Here is a 25136-nt window from a genome sequence, read left to right on the forward strand (position 1 = left end):
TTAGTGCAAAAATACATTTAAATCACGGAAGTTATTTGGAAAAATACTTACAGCGCTATATAATAATTTTCAAAGGATCACGGAGCTGCAAGAAGTGGCAACACAACAATAGAACAATGCCAAATGCAATGTGGACGTAGGTCTCAAAAATCCACTTTTGAACGGGTACAAACGAAGACTCGAAATTGATAGAGAAGGGTTTAGGGATGTCGGTGAAGTCAATTGTGGTGGTTGTTGGCCGTGGGTGGCGGCGTAAATGGTGGTTGAAGGCCAAAATGCTCAAATCGAAGATAGAGATAGATGGGCTTCATCGGTGGCAGATCGGAGCCAAGGATGGGTGCATTAGGTAGCTGGGAGGTCGACGATGGTGTGGTGAAAAGGTGGTGGCCAGTGGCGGTGCAACGGCGCCGAGCGAGCACCAAAAGCCGTGCGGCTTGAAGCCATGCGTGGGGGGGTTTCGCGGTGCTGGAGGGGTTGAAAACACAGGGGTGGGGTCACCAGTGGGTGGGGAAGGAGGTGGGTTGGGCAGTGAGGCACATGGCGGCCCGTGGCGGTGGCAAGGTGGAGGAGAAGCAACGCACGGGGAGAGAGAGGGAGAGAGGTCGCGCAATGCGAGAGAAAGGAGAGAGAGAGGAGAAAAAGAAAAGAAAAATGAGAAAAGAAATAGTGAGGGAAACAAATGAGATCCAATATTCACATCTTAGGTCAAAAAAATGATTTAACGGAAACGATTTCAAAACAGCAAGTAAAATAAAATAATTAAGTCCAACAACACAATAAATTTTAAAACCCACAAACAACTAATTTAAATTAAAGAACAATTTAAATAATGAACAATAATTAATAACAAGAAAACACATTGAATTAACAATTAAAAATCTTAAAATAATATAATGTAAATCATCTGAAATTTAAAACAATAAAGTTCATAATCTTAATAAATGCAATAATTTACTTAGTCAAAATACACGTAAATACGGGGTATCACAAGAGAAGATGAGGAATAATTGAGGGAGGAAGGGAGCTGGCAGAGAGCAAGAGAGGTGGAAGAATGCAAGAGAGGAAGTGAGGAGGAAAGAAGAGGATGAGGAAGCGATGAGAAAAGGAGGAGTAGAGAGAGGAAGATAGGAGGACAGGATGAAAAGGTGGAGAGGATGAAAGGAGTAAGAGTGAAGAAGAGGTAGTACGAGGAGAAGTAAATGAGAGGAAAAGATGAGGAGATCAGGAAGGGAGGATGAAGAAATGTGAAAGTAGAGGGAGGAATAGAGAAAGAAATTATGTGAGAAAAAACTAGTAAAAGCAAATATAGAAATTCTTCTGCTATGCTATTAATTTTAGCAAAAATGACCGTTAAAAATAAGTTCCTTATAATATGGATTGCAAAAATAATGTCTAAGAGAACACAACACAAATCAATAAAAATACCTGGAATCGTTTACCTTACACTCTAAAATACATAAACATAGCAAATACCTTTTTTCATCAAACTTTACAAAGTCTGTTACTACATTGCTAAAACCAAATAACCTGGCATGGAATACTTACTCTATTATACAATCTTACATAACCACAAATTTGCAACTAATGGAAGAGTATGACTAATCTATGACGAAATATAACAAACCTTGAGTTAACGAAGGACAACGTTTATACTTCCACATTATCAAGACAATATAATGTAAAATAAAATCGAAAGTTCATGCAAATATGGCCAATAAGAGACATAAAACTTCTAACATTATCTACCTAGTGATTCTATTGGCAAAATACCACAGCTAGCTTATCATAATATAGTTGTTGGAAGCTATCAGTGTAACCGGTATAACTATCTTTCCTAATCGTAGAATATATGTCGTCAAATAAAAAGTCATAGAACACAAGTTATCCTATAATTTGCCATCAAACTATTTACCTTTACAGTCTATATGAGGATTAGAATTTCGAATAGAAAACGACAATATAATTACCTAAATCAGCCCTTCTTCTCCCCTTCATCTCTGCATCAAAATGAAAGGTATTCCTAAATGAAGGGCAAAGACTTGTAAATAATATTTTATACAAACAAAATGATCAATACAAAATGCCATCTATAGATCTACAAAGCGTCTGCCTCCATCAAATCAAAACTGAATGCTAGCCATTATGTCTATCCAATCAACGTTCTATATGCCTAAAACCTCATCACAAAATCTTAAGGTTTGGAAATTAAATTTTACAACACTTAAGAATCGCGAAAGAAGTACTAAAACTCTAATCATATCGAACCAAAAATAATCGAATATTTAAATATATAACATACAAATAGTGTAACACCCCGTATTTTGTTGTATTTTTAATTGAATGATTATTTTATTAATTTAAAAATAGATTCTCTTGTTTTAAATTTGTCGAAATTTTAGTGGGTTTATTTTTATGATTTTTAATTTGTGAAAATTAATTTGATATGTTTCCTTAATATTAATTATTGTTATGCATTTAAATTGTTCTTCATTTTTTTAAAATTAATTTATTGTTGGATTTAATTATTTTATTTTTATTTTATCACTACGTTTAAATTATTTTATTTAACATGCTGTTTTGAAATTATTTTCGTTAGATTATTTTTGTGACCCAAGATGTGAGGATTGGACCTCATTTTTCTCCCTCACTTTTCTTTTTCCCCTTTTTCTTTCTTCTTCTTTTCTTTCTTCCCATTTTTTTTCCTTTGCTCTTCCCGCATGCGACGTCCCTCTATCCCTCTTTCCCGTGCGTTTTCTTCTTCTCCACCCAGCCACCGCCGTGCGCCGCCGTGTGCCACCACCCCACTATTTCCCTTCCCCACTGGCCGGCGACCACCACCCTTCAATCTCAACCTCTCTCGCACCGCCGTTTGTCCCAAGCTCAATGCGAAGCCACGGCAACTTGTGTTCGCATGCCACCTTAGCGCCACCTTCGGCCACCATTTCTTCACCACTTCATCATCTACCTCCTAGCAAGCTAATGCACCCATCCTCAGCCCCAATCCACCGGTGAAGCACATTCATCAACATTTTCGATTTGGGCATTTTAGTCTTCAACCACCCTCTACGCCGCCACCCACGGCCAACCACCACCACCATTGGTTCACTGACATCCCTAAGCCCTTTCCTATCAATCTCGGGTCTTGGTTTGTCCCCGTTCAAAAGTGAGTTTTTGCGACCCATGGCTACAGTGCATTTTTGCACTGTTCTGTAACTATGTTGCCACTTCTTGCAGTTCTGTGATCCTCCGAAAATTATTATATAGCGCTATAAGTATTTTTCAAATAACTTTCGTGATTTAAATGTATTTTTGCACTAACTCATTTTACTGTGAACTGATTGGTTATGCCAGACTGAGTTCGAGGAGTAAGGGGTTCAGTTGGATTGCATGATGAAGTTGTTTGTGTGATTGGTTTATGTTGTAAGATTTGTTGGTTGTTTCAGGTTTAAATATTGGTGTTTTGAGTTTGACGTTGGTTATATGTGGATATTGATGACTTTAGAAAGTGATGATATATTTTGGGATTATGAAAGTTTTAAGTTTTGAGGAATTAAAATAGGATATTTTAGAAGTTTAAGCTTAAATATCGAAATACATGATTGATTGGAAACTTACAGAAATTACGTGATTATTTTTATAGGTGACGATTTATAGTCGACTCGACATTTTGAGGAAAATTCTGAAAAACTAACAAGTCCAAGTAAGCGGGGTTCCTATGCTAGAGTTTGCATAAAAATAAAATGGACTAAGATCAATTTTGAAAATGTGCCTGTTGTGTTATGGAAATAAATGTTAAACGTTTTCAGTTATTTGTTCTGCATCGCTCATGAGATTTTGTATAAGAAGAAAATATTTCCTGGCATGATTGGTGTGGACATGAGTTTATTTTTAGCATTATGTTTCTGAACTGTGAAAAATGAGCGAATATGACAATTTGATAAATTTGCATGTGATGTGAAGATGTTCTGAATTTGTTTTGAAAAATATGAAATGATCTGAATTTCAGTACTCTGTTTTGATATGATTTGGCATTTGAAAAACATTTGGCATGACTTTCTAATTTTGTTCTGACTTTGATTCTGATTCTGTTTTGCTCTGATATGTGGCCCTGTCACGGGATACAATAGTGACCTCTGGCCCTGTCTCGGGATATAATAGTGACCTCTGGCCCTGTCACGGGATACAATAGTGACTCTAGCCCTACCACGGGATATAATAGTGGATTTCTGTAATGAATGTCATCGCTTTGATATTCATGGTGATTTATGTTCTGTTTGGCTTTCTGCAAAATGCACAACCCTACCACGGGGGTTAAACATGGCCTATGTTCTGATATGATATGATAAGATGAAGATGTTCAGTTATGTTATGCCAAAATGAGTCTTTGAATATGAAAAGTTGTTTTCTGAATATTAAATGGTTGAAATATCGCTCTGGATTTCTAATAATATGTATTTTTTAGATATGCATATTGAAAACTGAAATGTTTTGTTTCTGCATTCTGAACTCTGTGGAAATGCTCATGTTTACATACTAACATATGTTCTCTGCTTACTGAGTTTTTGATAACTCACCCCCTCTTATCTCCAATATTTCAGATAATTTTTGGATATTTCAACTAAGGATCGGGACTACGAAAAATTGAGTGAGATGACTTAAGAATAGTGGATTAAGAATAGAAAGCTTTCGATGAATATTGGTGATTTTTTATAAATATATTATTGAAATGTGAGTTTAAGTGACATGTAGAGAAGCTGGTAATTTTTAGGGATACTGTATTGAGGATTTTATATATGAGTATGTGTGGTTAATTAAATTTGAAGTGTTTACGATTTGGAGTTTTTGGAAGAGTATTAGCAATGTTGGAGATGATTATCAGGTAATTTAAGTTAACTCTCCAGACCCTCAGAGACGGGGCGTTACAAATAGTATACCTAGGTGGAAGGAATGTTAAAAATATTAAGAGAGGATGAGAGAAGAATATGAGAAGAAATAAAGAGTAGAAGCAAGAAGGGGAGGAGGGAGAGTGGAGAAAATGAAGAAGAGTTGAGGGAGGAAGGGAGGTGGCAGAGAGCAAGAGAGGAAGAAGAATGTAAGAGAGGAAGCGAGGAGGAAATGAAGAGTAGAGGACAGGATAAAAAGGCGGACAAGATAAAAAGGAGGAGAGGAAGAGAGGAGTAAGAGTGAAGAAGGGGAAGTAGGAGGAGAAGTGAATGAGAGGAAGAGATGAGGAGATGAGGAAGAGAGAAGGAAGAAATGTGAAAGAGTAAAGGGAGGAAGAGAGGAAGATATGATGTGGGAAAAAACTAGTAAAAGCAAATATAGAAATTCTTCTTCTATGTTATTAATTTTAGCAATAATGACCATTAAAAATAAATTCCTAATAATATGGATTGCAAAAATAATGTCTCAAAGAACACAAAATAAATCAACAAAAACACCTGGAATCGTTTACCTAACTCTATAATATACATAAACATAGCAAGTACCTTTCTTCATCAATCTTTACAAAGTTCGTTGCTGCATTGCTAAAATCGGATAACCTATCATGGAATACCTGCTCTATTATACAATCTTACAGAACCACAAATTTGCAACTAATGGAAGAGTATGACTAATCTATGAGGAAATATAACAAACCTTGAGTTAACGAAGGACACCGTTTATACTTCCACATTATCAAGACAATATAATGTAAAATAAAATGGAAAGTTCATGCAAACATGCCAATAAGAGAATAAAACTTGTAACATTATCTACTTGGTGATTCTATTGGCAGAATACCAAAGTTAGCTTGTCATAATATAGTTATTAAAAGCTATCAGTGAAACTTGTATAACAATCCTTCATAATCGTAGGATATATGTCCTCAAATAAAAAGTCATAGAACACAAGTTATCCTATAATTTGCCATCAAACTATTTACCTTTGAAGTCTATATGAGGATTATAATTTCGAATATAAAATGAAAATATAATTACCTAAATCAGCCCCTCGTCATCCCTTCATCAAAATAAAAGGTATTCCTAAATGAAGGGCGAAGACTTATAAATAGTATTTTATACAAACAAAATAATAAATACAAAATGCCATCTGTAGATCTACATAGCGTTTGCCTCCATCGGATCAAAGTTAAATGCTAGCCACTAAGTCTATCCAATCAACATTCTATATGCCTAATACCTCCTCACAGAATCTCAAGGTTTGGAAATTAATTTTTAAAACACTTAAGAATCGCGAAAGAAGTACTAAAAGTTTAATCACTTCCAACCAAAAATAATAAAATATTTAAATATATAACAAACAAATAGTATATCTAGGAGGAATAAATGTTAAATGTTAAGAGAGGATGGGAGGAGAAGACGACGAGAAATGAAGAGTAGGAAGCGAGGAGGGGATGAGGAAGAGTTGAGGGAGGAAGAGAGGTGGCAGAGAGCAAGAAAGGAGGAAGAATGCAAGAGGAAGTGAGGAGGAAAAACAAAGGATGAGGAAGTGAGGAGAGGATGAGGAAGAGTTGAGGGAGGAAGAGAGGTGGCAGAGAGCAAGAAAGGAGGTAGAATGCAAGAGGAAGTGAGGAGGAAAAAAAAGGATGAGGAAGCGAGGAGAAAAGAAGAGTGGCCCGAGTAAGAGAGGTGGAAGATATGAGGACAAGATGAAGAGGAGGAAAGGAAGAGAGGAGGAAGAGTGAATAAGAGGAAGTAGAAGTAGAGAAGAAGAAGTGTAGGAGAGGAAGAGATGAGAAGATGAGGAAGAAGAAATGAGAAAGAGTATATAGCGAGGAAGAGAGGAAGAAATGATGTGAGAAAAAACTAGTAAGAGCAAATATAGAAATTATTCTGCTATGCTATTAATTTAGCAATAATAACTGTTAAAAATAAGTTCCTAAAAATATGCATTGTAAAAATAATGTCTCAAAGAAGATATAATAAATCAATAAAAATACCTGAAATTGTTTACCTGACTCGATAAAATATATAAATATAGCAAGTACCTTTATTTATCAATCTTTACAAAGTTCGTTGCTACATTGCTAAACCCGGATAACCTGGCATGGAAAACCTACTCTATTATACAATCTTACAGAACCACAAATTTGCAACTAATGAAAGAGTATGACTAATCTAAAAGAAAATATAACAAACCTTGAGTTAATGAAAGACAACGTTTAAACTTCCACATTATCAAGAAAATATAATGTAAAATAAAATAAAAACTTCATGCAAACAAGCCAATAAGAGACATAAAGCTTCTAACATTATCTACCTGGTGATTCTATTGGCAGAATACCACAGTTAGCTTGTCATAATATAGTTGCTGAAAGCTTTCAGAGTAACCTGTATAACTAGCCTTCGTAATCGTAGAATATATGTCGTCAAATAAAAGGTCAGAACACAAGTTATCCTATAATTTGCCATCAAACTATTTACCTTTGTAGTCTATATGAGGATTATAATTTCGAATAGAAAACGACAATATAATTACCTAAATCAGCCATTCGTCATCCATTCATCTCTGCATCAAAATGAAAGGTATTTTTAAATGAAGGGCGAAGACTTATAAATAGTATTTCATACAAACAGAATGATAAATACAAAATGTCATCTATAGACCTACAGAGCATCTCCCTTCATCGGATCAAAGCTGAATGCTAGCCACTATGTCTATCCAATCAACGTTCTAAATGCCTAAAACCTCCTCACAAAATCTCAAGGTTTGGAAATTAATTTTTAAAACACTTAAGAATCGCAGAATAAGTACTACAAGTCTAATCATATCCAACCAAAAATAATATAATATTTAAATATGAGAAGAGAAATGAAAAGTTGGAAGCAAGGCAGGGAGGAGAAAGAGTGGAGAAGATGAGGACGAGTTGAAGGAGGAATGGAGGTGGCAGAGGGCAAGAGAAGAGGAAGAATGCAAGAGAGGAAGCGAGGAAGCGAGGAGGAAAGGAGGAGTGGAGGAAAGGATAAAAATGGAGGAGAGGAAGAGAGGAGTAAGAGTGAAGAAGACTAAGTAGGAGGAGAAGTGAATGATAGCAAGAGATGAGGAGAGGAGGAAGAAATGTGAAACAATAAAGGGAGGAAGAGAAGAAGATATGAAGAAGGCAAAAACAAGTAAAAGCAAATAGATAAATTCTTATGCTATGCTATTAATTTTAGCAATAATCACCATTAAAAATAATTTCCTAATAATATGGATTGCAAAAATAATGTCTCAAAAAATACAAAATAAATCAATAAAAGTACCTGGAATCGTTTACCTATCTCTATGGAGTGGTTTGTATTCAGAAATGAGTTGATATAGTTTGTGAATAGTAAAATAAAAGTTGAATTATTTATTATATTTTGTGTGGAAATTTGGGAAAGTTATTTTGAAATTTAAAAAAATTAAATAGTTTATTATATTTTGTGTGAAAATTTAAAAAAATTATAATGATGAGATGAGATGAGTTGAGGTGGGTTGAGATGGATTACGAAGACAAACGAGACCTATAAAATACATAAACATAGCAAGTATCTTTCTTCCTCAATCTTTACAAAGTTCGTTGCTGCATTGCTAAAATCGGATAACCTAGCATGGAATACCTACTCTATTATACAACCTTACAGAACCACAAATTTATAATTAATGGAAGAGTATGACTAATCTATGAGGAAATATAACAAACCTTGAGTTAACGATGGACAACGTTTATACTTCCACATTATCAAGACAATACAATGTAAAATAAAATGGCAAGTTCATGCAAACATGCCAGTAAGAGACATAAAACTTCTAACATTATCTACATGGTGATTCTATTGGCAGAATACCACAGCTAGATTGTCATAATATAGTTGTTGAAAGCTATCAGTGTAACCTGTATAACTATCCTTCATAATTGTAGAATATATGTCGTCAAATAAAAAGTCATAGAACACAAGTTATCCTATAATTTGCCACCAAACTATTTACTTTTGTAGTCTATATGAGGATTATAATTTCGAATAGAAAATGACAATAATTACCTAAATTAGCCATTCTTCATCCCTTCATCTCTGCATCAAAATTAAAGGTATTCTTAAATGATAAATACAAAATGCCATGTATAGATCTACAAAGCGTTTGCCTCCATCGGATCAAAGTTGAATGCTAGCCACTAAGTCTATCCAATCAACATTCTATATGCCTAAACCTCCTCACAAAATCTCAAGGTTTGGAAATTAATTTTTAAAACACTTGAGAATCGCGAAAGAAGTACTACAAGTCTAATCATATCCAACCAAAATAATATAATATTTAAATATATAACATACAAATAGTATCTAGAAGGAATAAATGTTAAATATTAAGAGAAGATGAGAGGAGATATGAAGAGTAGGAAGCGAGGAGGAGAGGAGGAAGAGTGGAGAAGATGTGGAAGAGTTGAGGGAGGAAAGGAGGTGGAAGAGAGCAAGAGAGGTTGAAGAATGCAAGAGAGAAAGCGAGGAGGAAAGAAGAGGATGAGGAAATGAGGAGTGGAGGGAGGAAGAGAGGACAGGATGAAAAGGAGGAGAGGACGAGAGGAGTAAGAGTGAAGAAGAGAAAGTAGGAGTAGTGAATGAGAGGAAGATATGAGAAGATGAAGAAGGGAGAAGGAAGAAATGTGAAAGTAGAGGGAGGAATAGAGGAAGAAATGATGTGAGAAAAAACTAATAAAAGCAAATATAGAAATTCTTCTGCTATGCTATTAATTTTAGCAAAAATGACCGTTAAAAATAAGTTCCTAATAGTATGGATTGCAAAAATAATGTCTCAAAGAACACAAAATAAATCAATAAAAATACCTGGAATCGTTTACTCTACTCTCTAAAATAGATAAACATATCAAGTACCTTTCTTCATCAAACTTTACAAAGTTCGTTGCTACATTGCTAAAACCGAATAACCTGGCATGGAATACCTGCTTCTATTATACAATCTTACAGAACCACAAATTTGCAACTAATGGAAGAGTATGACTAATCTATGAGGAAATATTACAAACCTTGGGTTAATGAAGAACAACGTTTATTATACTTCCACATTATCGAGACAATATAATATAAAATAAAATGGAAAGTTCATGGAAACATACAAATAAGAGACATAAAACTTCTAACATTATCTACCTGTTGATTCTATTGGCAGAATACCACAGTTAGCTTATCATAATATAGTTGTTGAAAGCTATCAGTGTAACCTGTATGACTATCATTCATAATCGTAGAATATATGTCGTCAAATAAAAAGTCATAGAACTATATGAGAATTATAACTATATGGCTAATTATAGTTTATATGAGAACTATTTACCTTTGCAGTCTATATGAGAATTATAATTTCGAATAGAAAACGACAATATAATTACCTAAATCAGCCCTTCATCCCTTCATCCCTTCATCTCTGCATCAAAATGAAATGTATTCCTAAATGAAGGGAGAAGACTTATAAATAATATTTTATACAAACATAATGATAAATACAAAATGTCATCTATAGACCTACAGAGTGTCTGCCTCCATCGGATCAAAGCTGAATGCTAGCCACTAAATCTATGCAATCAACGTTCTATATGCCTAAAACCTCCTCACAAAATCTCAAGGTTTGGAGGAGAAAATGAAGAGTGAAGGACCGGATAAAAATGTGAAGAGGAAGAGAGGGGTAAGAGTGAAGAAGAGGAAGCAGGAGAAGAAGTGAATGAGAGGAAGAGAGGAGGAAGAAATGTGAAAGAGTAAAGGGAGGAAGAGAGGAAGATATGATGTGGGAAAAAACTAGGAAAAGCAAATATAGAAATTCTTCTGCTATGCTATTAATTTTAGCAATAATGAGCGTTAAAAATAAGTTCATAATAATTTGGATTGTAAAAATAATATCTCAAAGAACACAAAATAAATCAATAAAAATACCTAGAATCGTTTACCTAACTCTATAAAATACATAAACATGGCAAATATCTTTCTTCTTCAATATTTACAAAGTTCGTTGCTGCATTGCTAAAACCGAATAACCTAGCATGGAAAACTTGCTCTATTATACAATCTTACACAACCATAAATTTGCAACTAATGGAAGAGTATGACTACTCTACGAGAAAATATAACAAACATTGAGTTAATGAAGGACAATGTTTATACTTCCACATTATCAAAACAATATAATGGAAAATAAAATGGAAAGTTCATGCAAGCATGCCAATAAGAGACATAAAACTTCTAACATTTTCTACTTGGATTCTATTGGCAGAATACCACAGTTAGCTTGTCATAATATAGTTATTGAAAGCTATCAATATAACCTGTAGAACTATCCTTCATAATCGTAGAATATATGTCGTCAAATAAAAAGTCATAGGACACAATTTATCTTGTAATCTGCTATCAAACTATTTACCTTTGCAGTCTATATGAGAATTATAATTTCGAATTAAAAACGACAATATAATTACCTAAATGATCCATTCTTCATCTCTTTATTTTTGCATCAAAATGAAAGGTATTCCTAAATGAAGGGCGAAGACTTATAAATAGTATTTTATACAAACAAAATCGTAAATACAAAATGTCATCTACAGACCTACAGAGCGTCTGCCTCCATCGGATCAAAGCTAAATGCTAGCCACTAAATCTATCCAATCAACGCTCTATATGCCTAAAACCTCCTCACAAAATCTCAAGGTTAAGAAATTAAATTTTAAAACACTTGAGAATCGAGAAAGAAGTACTAAAAGTCTAATCACATTCATCCAAAAATAATATAATATTTAAATATATAACAAACAAATATTATATATAGGAGGAAGAAATGTTAAATATTAAGAGAGAATGAGATTAGAAATGAAGAGTAGGAAGCGAGGAGAGGAGGAGGAAGAGTGGAGGAGACAAGAAAGATTTGAGGGAAGAAGAGAGGAAGAGAGGAGGAAAGAAGAGGATGATGAAGCGAGGAGGAAATAAAGAGTGAAGTGAGAAAGAGAGGTGAAAGAGAGGAGGAGGGGATGAAGAGGAGGAGAGGAACACAGGAGGAAGAGTGAAGAAGATGAAGTAGGACGAAAGGAAGAGAATTGAAGGAAAAGAAGATATGAGGAGATAAGGAAGAGAAAAAGAAATGAGAAAGAGTAGTGGGAGGAAGAGAGGAAGAACTTGTGTGGGAAAAAACTAGTAAAAGCAAATATAGAAATTCTTTTGCTATGTTATTAATTTTAGCAATAATGACTGTTAAAAATAAGTTCCTAATAATATGCATTGCAAAAATAATGTCTTAAAGAACACAAAATAAATCAATAAAAATACTTGAAATCGTTTACCCGACTCTATAAAATACATAAACGTAGCAAGTACTTTTCTTCATCAATCTTTACAAAGTTCGTTGCTACATTGCTAAAATCGGATAACCTAGCATGAAAAACCTGCACTATTCTACAATCTTATAGAACCACAAATTTGCAACTACTGGAAGAGTATGATTAATCTACAAGGAAATATAACAAATCTCGAGTTAATGAAGGACAACGTGTAAACTTCTACATTATCAAGGCAACATAATGTAAAATAAAATGGAAAGTTCATGCAAACATGCCAATAAGAGACATAAAGCTTGTAACATTATCTACCTGGTGATTCGATGGGCAGAATACCACAGTTAGCTTGTCATAATATATGTCATCAAATAAAAAGTCATAGAACAAAATTTATACTGTAATTTGTCATCAAACTATTTACTTTTGCCATCTAAATGAGCATTATAATTTCAAAGCGAAAAACGACAATATAAATACCTAAATCAACTATTCTTCATCTTTGCATCAAAATTCCTGAATGAAGGGCTAAGACCTATAAATAGTATTTTATACAAACAAAATTATGAGTACAAAATGTCATTTATAGACTTGGAGATCCTCTGTCTGCTTTGGATCAAAGCTGAAGGCTAGCCACTAAGTCTGTCAATTCAAGGTTGTATATTCCTAAGGCCTCTTCAACAAATCTCAAAGTTTAGAAATTAAAATCTAAAACACGTAAAAATTGCAAAAGAAATACCAAAAGTTTAATCACATCTAACAAAAAAGAATATAATATTTAAAAATATAACATACAAATAGAAAATATCCAAGAGCGAAAATGTTGAATATTACGAGAGGATGAGAAGACGACAGGAGGAAGAGTGGAGAGGAAGACTTGAGGGAGGAAGAGAGGTGGAAGAGAAGAGGACAGGTTCAAGAGTAGGACAGGAAGAAATGAGAAAGAGTGGAGTAGAGGACGAATAATGGAGGAAGAGAGGTGGAAGAGTGGATGAGAGGACGAATAATGGAGGAAGAAATGAGGGAGGAATAGAGGAGGAAGAGTGGAGAGAGAAAGATGAGAGGAGGAGAGGACGAGGAGGAGGAGGAGTAGATGATGAGGGAAAAAACTGGTAATAAAAAAATATAGAAAATATTCTGCTATGAGATTACTTTTGACGAAAATGAATGTTAAAAAAAGTTTTCTAAAAATATGCATTGCAAAAATAATATCTTAAAGAACAGAAAGTAGATCAATAAAAAAACCTAAATACGTTTACCGAACTCTATAAAATACATAAACAAAGCAAGTACCTCCCTTCATCAATCTTTACAAAGTTTGTTGCTATATTGCTAATATTGGGTCAACCAGTATGGAAAACCTGCACTACTAGACAATCCAACAAAACCACAAATTTTGCAACTAATGGAAGAGTTGGTTATGAAGGGAAACGTTTGAACTTCCACATTATTAAAATAATATAATGTAAAATAAAAAGCTTCTAACATACTATACCTGGTGATTTCTTGGGAAGATACCACAGTTAGCTTATCATAATATAGTTAATTAAAACTTTCAGTGTAAACTATGTAACTACCATTTTTTATAGTAGAAAATGTCATCAGATAAAAAATGAAAGAATTAAATTTATCCTGTAATCTGCCATCAAACTATTTACCTTTGCTGTCTAAATGAGGATTATAATTTCGAATATAAAATGACAAAATAATTACCTAAATGAACCCTTCTTCGTCCATTCATCTTTGCATCAAAATGAAAGGTATTCCTAAATGATAAATAAAAAAATGCCATCTATAAACCAATAGAGCATTTGCCTCCATTGGATCAAAGTGGAACGCTAGCCAGTAAGTCTATCCAATGAACATTGTATATGCCTAAAACCTCCTCACAAAATCTCAAAGTTTGAAAATTAAATTTTAAAACCCTTAAGAATCACGAAAGAAGTACTAAAAGTCTAATCACATCCAACCAAAAATAATATAATATTTAAAAATATAACATACAAATAGTATATCTATGAGGAAGACGTGTTAAATATTAAGAGAGAGTGAGAGGAGAAATGAAGAGTAGGAAACGAGAGGAAGAAGAGTTGAGGGAGGAAGAGAGGTGGCATAGAGCAAGAGAGGAGGAAGAATGCAAGAAAGGAAGAGATGAGGAAGGAAGAGGATGAGGAAGCAAGGAGGAAAGGAAGAGTGGAGGGAGGAAGAGAGGTGGAATAGAGGAGGACAAGATGAAGAGGAGAAGAGGAAGAGATGAGGAAAAGTGAATGAGAGGAAGTAGGAGGAGAGGAGGAAGAGTGAATGAGAGGAAGAGAGGAAGAGATGAGGAGAAGAGGAAAAGAGAGGAAGAAAGGAGTAAGAGTGGCGGGAGGAAGAGAGGAAGAGATGATGTGGGAAAAAATAGTAAAAACAAATATAGGAATTCTTCTGCTCTGCTATTAATTTTAGCAATAACGATCGTTAAATATAAGTTCCTAATAATATGCATTGCAAAAATAATGTCTCAAATAACATAAAATAAATCAATAAAAAAACCTGAAATCATTTTACCTGACTCTATAAAATACATAAACATAACAAGTACCTTTCTTCATCAATCTTTACAAAGTTCATTGTTATATTGCTAAAATCGAATAACCTGGCATGGAAAACCTACACTATTATACAATCTTACAGAACAAAAATTTGCAACTAATGGAAGAGTATGATTAATCTACAAGGAAACAGAACAAACCTCGAGTTAATGATGGACAACGTTTAAACTTCCACATTATCAAGACAATATAATGTAAAATAAAATGGAAAGTTCATGCAAACATGCCAATAAGAGACATAAAGCTTCTAACATTATCTAGCTAGTAATCCCATTTGCAGAATATCACAGTTAGCTTGTCATAATATAGTTGTTGAAAGCTATCAGTGTTAACCTATATAACTACCCTTCATAATCGTACAATATATGTCGTCAAATAAAAGGTCATAGAACGAAATTTATCCTGTGTCTAAATGAGGATTATAATTTCAAATAGAAAACGACAATATAAATATCTAAATCAACCATTCTTCATCCTTTCATCTTTACATCATAATTTATGAATGAAGGGCTAAGATCTATAAATAGTATTTTATACAAACAAAATGATTAGTACAAAATGTCATCTATAGACATAGAGAGCATCTGCTTGCTTTCGATCAAAGCTCTAGGCTAGCCACTAAGTCTATCCAATCAATGTTGTATATGCCTAAGACCTTCTCAACAAATCTCAAAGTTTGGAAATTAAAATTTAAAACCCGTAAAAATTGCGAAAGAAATACCAAAATTTTAATCACATCTAACAAAAAATAATATAATATTTAAAAATATAACATAAAAATAGTATATCCAAGAGCAAAAATGTGGAATATTAAGAGAGGATGAGAGGAGGACGGGAGGAAGAGTGGAGAGAGACTCAAGGGAGGAAGACAACATTTGAACTTCCCCATTATTAAGATAATATAATTTAAAATAAAATGGAAAGTTCATGAAAACATGCCAATAAGAGATATAAAGCTTCTAACATAATATACCTTGTGATTCCTCAGGCAAAAACCACACTTAGCTTGTCATAATATAGTTCTTGAAAGCTATCAGTTTAACCTGTGTAACTACCATTCATCATCGTAGAATATATGACATCAGATAAAAAAATGATAGAACCGAATTTCTCATGTAATCTGCCATCAAACTATTTACCTTTGCCATCTAAATGAGGATTATAATTTCGAATAGAAAACGATAATATAAATACCTAAATCAACCATTCTTCATCCCTTCATCTTTGTATCAAAATTAAAGGTATTTCTGAATGAAGGGTAAAGACCTATAAATAGCATTTTATACAAATAAAATGATGAGTACAAAATGTCATCTATAGACCTAGAGAGTGCCTGCCTCCTTAAGATAAAAGCTGAAGTATAGACACTAAGTCTATTGAATCAACGTTGTATATGCCTAAGACCTCATCACTAAATCTCAAGGTTTGGAAATTAAATTTTAAAACCTGTAAGAATTACGAAAGAAATGCCAAAAGTCTAATCACATCCAAGCAAAAATAATGTAATATTTTAAAATATAACATATAAATAATATATCTAAGAGGAAGAAATGGTAAATATTAGGAGTGGATGAGAGGAGAAGAGGAGGAGGAGGAAGTGAGGAGATGAGGAAGAGAGGTGGTAGAAAGGAGGAGAGGAAGAAGAGACAGGAAGATGGGAGGAAGAGTGGAGGAGAGGAGGAAGAGATGAGACGAAGAGTGGGTGGAGGGAGGAAAAGAGAATAGGAGAAGATGGAGAAAAGATAGGAAGAGTATAGGAGAGGAAGAAAAGAGGAATAGAAGAAGATAAGGAAAGGAAGAGAGGAGGATAGAGGATAAGGAGGAGGAGGAAGAGACGATGAGGGAAAAAACTAGTAGTAAACAAATATAGGAAATCTTCTACTATACTATTACTTTTAGCAGTAATGACTGTTAAAAATAAGTTCCTAATAATATGCATTGCATAAATTACGTCTCAAAAAACACAAAATAGATCAATAAAAAAAACCTGAATACGTTTACCTGCCTCTATAAAATACATAAATATGGCAAGTACCTTCCTTCATCAATCTTTATAAAGTTCATTGCTACATTGCTAAAACTGGATCGACTAGCACAAAAAACCTGCACTATTAGACAATCTTAACAGAACCCCAAATTTTGCAACTAATGGAAGAAGAGTATTATTATGTCTAAGCAAAAAATGTGGAATATTAAGAGAGGATTAGAAATACTAAGAGAGGATTAAAGGAGGAGTAGAGGAGGAAGAGAGTAGAGGAAGAGTGGAGGGCAGAATAGAGGTGGGAGAGAGGAGGATAAAAAGAGAGGAGGAAGAGTGGAGGAGATAAGGAAGAGAGGAGAGGAAGAGAGGTGGAAGAGAGAATGACAGGATTAAGAGGAGGACAGGAATAAAGGAGGAAGAGCGGAAGAGAAGGATGAAGAGTGGAGAGGAAGAGTGGAAGGAGGAAGAGTGGAGGAAGGAAGAGAGGTAGAAGAGAGGAGAAAATGAAGAGTGGATGAGAGAGGAAATGAAGAGCGGAGAGAGGAAGAGAGGTAGAAGAGAGGAGGACAGGACAGGAAGAGTGGAGGAGAGGAGAAGAGGAAAAGAGGGAGGAAATGAAGAGTGGAGAAGAGGAGAAAAGAAAGAGAGGAGGAAAAGAGGAAAGGAAAAGTAGATGAGAGAGAAGGAAAGAGGAAAGGAATAGTGGAGGAAAGAGGAGGAGAGGAGGAAGAGCGGAGAGAAGAAAATGTAGAAGAGAGGTGGAAGAAAGGAGGAGTGGAGGAAATAAAGAGTGGAGGAGAAGAGGAAAGAGCAGGAGGAGGAAGCGAGGAGCAGATGAGGAAGGGTGAAGGAAGTGACGAGAGGAAGAGTGGAGAGAGGAAGAGAGGTGGAAGAGATGATGAGGTAAAAAACTAATAATAAAAAATATAGGAAATCTTCTGCTATGATATTTTTAGCAGTAATTGACTATTAAAAAAATTTTCCTCGTTATATGCATTGAAAAGTAATGTCTCAAAAAACACAAAATAGATCAATAGAAAAAAACCTGAATACGTTTACCCGACTTTATAAAATACATAAATATAGCAAGTACCTTCCTTCATCAATCTTTACAAAGTTGGTTGCTACGTTGCTAAAACTTGATCAACTAAAATGGAAAACCTGCACTTTTAGACAATCCTACATAACCACAAATTTTGCAACTAATGGAAGAGTATGATTAATCTACAAAAAAATATAACAAACCTAGAGTTAATGAAGTACAACCTTTGAACTTCCACATTATCAAGACAATATAATGTAAAATAAAATGGAAAGTTCATGAAAACATGAAAATAAGAGACAAAGCTTCTAACATATCATACCTGGTGATTCCTTGAGCAGAAAATCACAATTAGCTTGTCATAATATAGTTGTCGAAAGTTGTCAGTATAAAGTGTGTAACTACCTTCATCATCGTAGAATCTGTCATCAGATACAACATGATAGAATGAAATTTATTCTATAATTTGCCGTCTAAATGATTATTATAATTTTGAATAGAAAATGACAATATAAGTATCTAAATCAACTTTTCTTCGTCCCTTCATCTTTGCTGCAAGAGGACATTACTTGTCGTGCTCACTCGTAAAGACCGGCCTTTTCACAAAGTTGGGAAATTTGAGGACGGTCATAATGGCTGAACATTCCATTAGCTAATATAGTGTCACCTACATTTGGAAAAGTTACCAGATTGATTTCCTGGACCTATATAAAGAAGATTTGGCTTCAAAACATCTAATAGAAAAGCTGTTGCATCACGGATCAGGTTCCTCTGTTAAAACCACAAATATTTGAAAGCAAAAATTAAAATTAAAATTAAAATTAAAGCAATAACAATGGAAAATCACACGTCCTTATTATTACATTAATATACCAACTCAAAAGTCATTAGAGCCAACAAACCTGAGAAAGAGATCCGTTATGGTATTGTAATCAACTGGACAACCTCCCTCGATTTGAGACATCATTAGCACAAAATTAACAGCTCCCTACATTCCAAAAGTAAGTATTAGCTCCATAGTTCCAGAAAGAAATGGTCTGTGATGGGTAAATATTAAGTTGATTAAATATGGTTCCAAGATTTTCTCCTTATCCAAAAAATAATACTTTTATGTAGGGGTATAAATTTAAACCGGAAAACCGGTCCGGACCGGACCGGTTGGACCGGTTTTGAATCGGTCCGGTCCGGAACCGGTTTTGAACCGGTCCGGTCCAGGACCGGTTCCGGTTCTACGATTTTCGGGACCGAACCGGACCGGTTGGAGGAAAAAAATATAAAAATTAATATTTATATAATATATAATTATATGTGAAATTTTTATATATAATATATATAATTATATATCATATATGAAATAATTTCATATTATAATTTATAAATTATAACATAAAATATTAATCTTAAATATGAATATTTGTAATTTTTTTGATCATATGTTATTAATATAATTATATATAAGATAATTTTATTATAATTTATAAATAAAAGTTTAATCTTGAAGATGAAAATTTAATTGATCATATGCTTTAAACATAAAATATATATATTAAATTATATTATATATAGTCTAATATATTCTATAGCTATACTAATATATAAGTTTATGACTAATACTAATATATAACTATACTAATAGTATAATATTAATACTATTATATAGTTTAATATATTATATAGCTATACTAATATATAAGTTTATAACTAATACTAATTTTTTTACTAAAACAGATTTTTATACTAAAATAGATTTTTTTTAGTAGTACAGATTTTGTAATAGGAACAAAGTTTCAAAACAGATTTTTTGAAGTAATTTTTTTTATTAATAGATTTTTATTTTTTATTGACAAACTTATATTTTAAAAAACTGGAAAATCGGACCGGAAACCGGTAAAATCGGAGATACTGGTTTAAGAGAGTAACCGGTGCGTAATCGGTTTTGGAAAATACAAAACCGGTACATACCGGTTCGGTCCTAAATTTTGTCCAAAACTGGACCGGACCGGTTACACCCCTACTTTTATGCTACAACACAGTTATTCAAAAGAAGGTAAATGGAAAACATAAGAAAGGAAAAGTTTTGGCTCCAACGGGATTTCTTATTTGCTCAAGTTTCAACCTTAAAGTACTAAAACAACAAAAGATACAAACACGGAGAGATATAGTCCAATACCTGAGGATCTGAACAAAGGATTGTCTGTAGAAGGAATAGATAATCTGGATTGCACCCAACCTAGAGCAATAGAGAAACAATGAATTGATCAAACCATGAAATAAGTATACAAAAACAAATTATAAATAATATAATAATAACAGTAATGCAATAAATCACAATAGCAACAATGATTAAAAGAAAAAGAATATCTTCACTTGTTTTGAATATAAAAATTTTATCAAATTCCCTCCATTCAGCAAAAGCAGCAATGACTTTTGGAGTTGACCTGGCTTTAATATATATTTTCAATGCGAGATCATTATCCACAGTCTACAATGGAATATAATAGTATGAACACAACAAAAATAAATAAATAATTTGGGATAAAGTAAACCAGTAACTTAATAAATTCGTTTCAGAACTGTATTTCCTCACTGCATTCCAACTTATCCTCTGCCAACCAATTCTCCAAAAGATTCTTTTTGTTTTGGTTCACAACAAGGCGTGATAATTCCAACGGCTCAAAAGCATTGAGCTTTCCTTTTGTCAAAAGTGTCCCGAAATACTGCAACAGAGGTGGCGTTTGCCCAGCTTGGACAGGAAGACTCTGCAACAGAGCAAGATACCAACTTTATATGGGAAGGTTCTTACAAGAAATGTTCCATTCAGGAAGGAAACATGAACACAAAAATCTTGGCAGATACCAAGATTTCACCCGAGCTCAATTCAAATAGTACATTTCATGTAACGACGGCTGATTAGGGGAATTTGCTTTTACCTGCTCCTTCACATATTTGCAAACAAGTAACATGCAAAATAGCATGTTTGCTCCTACAGTACGTCTTATTCAGTAACTACCAAAAAATGCATAACTAAGTGCCCTCAAGAAAGAGGAGCAATCCTTTTTTTTTTTAACCGGAACAATCTTATGCAGCAACATTCAATTCCAGCAAAAGAAAGATCCAGATACACAATGAATGTCAAACAGGACAACAGAGACAGTGAGAAGAGATAAGGCCAATACAACCAGTGCTTACAGAGATCCTGAATGGCCAGAAATCAAATGGAGACAACTTGATATGGGTGAAGAACATTGAAGCTATGAAATATTAGCAGCCAACGAAATGTCTTTGATTGAAAATTTTTTTTTGAAAGGTAAGATGTGTTTGATTGGAGAATCAACATGTAAAACCTGGAATTTGGCAACTGTGTCTGGTGTTCAAAGGATTCCTTGTGGGGACTCGGCAGCAAGTTCTGCAGCTTCTTTGTACTTCATTTGGGCAAATAGTTCTTGGAAATGTTGGACATCCTGAGACCCAAAACCGAGCATCCTCGGATTTTCAGTATTATAAGAAGGCACAGAGCAATAAATAATTCGAACTCTAAGCATATATTCACATACAAGCAATTAAAGAATACAAACATGTAATTAAATATTACCATTCAATATATGCAACACAAACATCATTTATTCTATCATTGTGAGACTCCAGGTTCTAAAACGCAATGGCAATAATACACGTCCATATTCACACATCCACAGTGAATATGAAACAGGGATACACTATATTCCCAAGAACAGGGGTTCGCTAACCTCAGCACCCACAGCCCAAAACATCATCTTTTTCATTCTTGAGATGTAATCATACTACACTTGTTAAACGCAACAAAAAGAGGGTCAACAGTAAACATCATTAATAAATCACATTTATCTCTACTCTTATTAAAGGCTAGGCAGCACTGGTATGCTTAGAAAATCTACAATAGCACTTAAAAATGTTCAATACTTTGCACTGAAGGAGTCTTTTTAGGAGAAACATGTATAAAGAGAGTGCCTTGATCATTAAAAAAAAAATCTTTCAAAGCATTATCAAATCACAAACTGCAACATGGTTGCATAACTGCGTTAAATAACTACTGACTGATTTTAATTTTTATCTGCTGAAAATTTTCAAACTAGCAGAATGGGTACTATACGATGGAAAAAGATCAGCTTACAAGCTGATAGGCTCCAGGAAGATTCCCTCTATTGGCAAGATTGACAGCAAGCTCCAAATTGTTCAACTGTAAATGTAAATAGACCCCATTTGTAAACAAAATAATTATTTTTCCATAATAAAACCAACAAAAATGCATGCTTGTGAGTATACCTGGCCACTGACAAATGATACAATTGTTTGATCATTTACAATAGCCAATAACACCTGTCCACGTCTATTGATTGCATAAAAACCTCCCACTGATGAAGCTTCTGCTGTAAAAAATATTGGATCTGGACTGATTCTATTTCTATAAACTACAGTAGCGGTCACCAAGTCATAAACAAATAATAGACCAAACTTGGTGATCATGTAGATGAAACTGTATTTGTGGGATATCTGTGAATTAAAAAATTCATGACTATCAATTTTGCAGTTTACTGAAACAAGTACCAAAAAGTAGCGACTTTGATACCTGCACTGCAACTGGAAAGGCAAAATCTGGGGGGAAGAAAAGATTTGCTTGTTTCTTTGTAAAAGAAGGCTTCCCTACCATAAAAAATGCAAATTCATGTAGTTATTAAGGATGCAAGAAAAAAAAAAATTGGTTGGCAGGATGCAAGAAAGTTGCAGAAGTAACACATATTAATGATAACCATAACTTCCGTAAACTAATACTCTGCCCCCAGGGCTCCCTATAGATTCTATAAATTAAAACAGTCTACTTCCAGGATTCCCACTTGATCCCAGAAATGTTTATGAATCTCAAGCTCTTACTTCCTATAGCCATAAATTCGAATACGCATCTTGACAAGCTTAAAACATAGGAAAAACTTAGACTACTTGCTCCAAGTCCAACTTATACAAAACTTCAAAACAATAGCTTTGAAAGTACAACCATGTGAAACCAGTATTCATTTATATTTTCCATAATTTTTCTAATCTCCACTAAGATTTCAGTAATTCGCAACACATCCTGACCTTTTTCAAAAGTTGTCTGGGATTTTTTTTTTTTTTTTTTTTTATTTTTACCATTGATCTTTTAATGTAGGGCCTAGGCGAGGTGTGGAGACCCTATCCATCAGATTTTATGCAATTTATAATGAGTTGTACAACCAAGATACCTAATTCCAGCTTGCATGACAGAAAACCAAATCCATAACTGAGTTTATATACATACATATATAAATAACAAGAACTTATCTGGAACAGGGAAATCTATAGGTATGTATATGGAATTTAGAATGTGGAAGTTAAAACCTATTTCAACCCATGGATACATTCGGTTATATCAATGTTCCTTTCTAAACATAGCTCTTCACCACTCCATGGAAACAACACACCAAGAACATATCACTAGTCATTTTACGTAAACCAGAAAATTGAATAGATAGAGAAAATGAAAGCATTACTAGACAATTCTACCTATGTCACTTAAAACAAAAGGAAGAGCAAACAACCAAAAGGTAATTAGAAAGAAATATTAAGTTCACCTGGCTGGGCACCATAGTCCAAGATAACTCATAAGGTGTTATAAGAACGACATGCAAAAAGAGAGCGATTAAATTCATAAAGAATTTAGATAAGAAGCATAAGTAGAGTAACACCCCGATTTCAGGTCCAATTGTGAATCTCTTAGCCGAATCTGCTCGCGGAGCGGCATACCGAAGAAAAGAAAATTTGCGAATTGAGTAGTGAGTCTTCTTTCTTCTCGACTTTTGTAATGGAAACTCTAATCGAAAGTAGACTCAAGCCTCACCCTTTATATATGTGAATTTTCCGAATCTGGTTCTAAATACTGGACTCCAAACAGGTCAAGGTAAGGGTTTGAGTTATCCATTTAAGTGCGGAACAAGACCTGAATTAGGACGATATTCATAGATCAGTTACTCCATGAAAATACTTTCGGTGAAGAATACGAATCGGACCAGCAACAGATTTACTGCAATGCTTACAGTTCGGATCATCGAATGTGTCTTGATGGCTGCGAAAACCACCCTTCTCTCCATTAAAACATGAGCCACAATAAACCACCACTCTCTCGAGTGGCTACCTGTTTGTGTGAGGAATCCTAGAATAGTAAATATACAGTCGTGTATATGTATGCAGGTGCGTGAACGTTGGGGAGGGGAAAGGGGGGGACGTCTGTATGTTCTCGTGTTCTTTCATCACTGGAAGATTAGAAACGGCTATTTTTTGGATTTTGTTTAAAATTCAAATTAAAACCATGGTAACTAGCTTTATTATTCAGCCTCCGAAGAGTTAAGTGGGTGATTCAGGTGAACACGTTATTTGAATGAAAACGTTGGCGATCGGCCAATTGGAGTATTAATTTTTTGTCTTGAGAATTTTCTTTTAACTCTTTTTATCTCTTAAAAACAAGTATAAATCATCCGCAGCATAATATTCACATCCTTTTAAAAAGATTTTAAGGTTAAAGATTATGAAAAATGATACTCCTACAATTGATTGATTTTACAATCTTTTAACAACAGGAACGCCTCAGGCCCCATTGAGAATTTTCTATTTTTCTCTCAATTGTAATTTTTCACTGATGAACTCAAAGCTAACGTAAATCTAGTTTCTTTATAATTTATCAAATATGTGGAGAGACATCTAATTAATCTATTCCAATATCAACATAGTAAATTCTTACTTTTGAGATAACAAAAAATAATCATCATATCAAACTAAAGCCAATGCCTTAAAATGAATTTATAGATTTTTTTTTAATTTTATTTGTTGCCAATTAATTAATTTCACTTGCTTTGACATTGATAACATGAATGACACCTGACACTATGCTAGTTTCGTGACATGGATATGTGAACAGTAACATATTTTGTCCCTCATTTTCTCTAATTTCCGTCTATTTCTCGTAATAACTAGTTAAGCGTGTAAGGTATGTGCTTGTAACCTATTATTATGACCTTATGTTATAAGAGTCAAAAAGGCTATCCCACTAATCCTCATGTTCCTTTAGGATCTTCAGACTAATCTTTGTAACAAATAGTGGCAGAGTCATGCATTGGGCCGACATTAAGCTCACAAAAAGAAGCATAATTAGTTTGAAAAACTCTACTTGCAACCAGTTGG

General features: G+C 33.9%; 1 long non-coding RNA gene across 3 annotated transcripts; it reads right to left on the minus strand.

The window, feature by feature from the left end:
• Positions 1-18242: 18242 nt before the first annotated feature.
• LOC109000334 lies at positions 18243-22938 on the minus strand. 3 transcript variants are annotated; one of them, XR_004797594.1, is made up of 8 exons: positions 22516-22938; positions 22212-22312; positions 22060-22125; positions 21254-21370; positions 20463-20668; positions 20080-20139; positions 18812-18897; positions 18243-18680 (listed from the first exon to the last, which is right to left on the minus strand). It is a non-coding gene; the product is annotated as an uncharacterized LOC109000334 (long non-coding RNA). The 3 variants fall into 3 exon arrangements; XR_004797595.1 differs by having other exon boundaries at positions 18243-18576; positions 20080-20668; XR_004797593.1 differs by having other exon boundaries at positions 20080-20668.
• Between the last annotated feature and the right edge of the window lie 2198 nt (positions 22939-25136).

Source organism: Juglans regia, chromosome 11 (genome assembly GCF_001411555.2).
Source record: "Juglans regia cultivar Chandler chromosome 11, Walnut 2.0, whole genome shotgun sequence".
Classification (NCBI taxonomy): domain Eukaryota; kingdom Viridiplantae; phylum Streptophyta; class Magnoliopsida; order Fagales; family Juglandaceae; genus Juglans; species Juglans regia.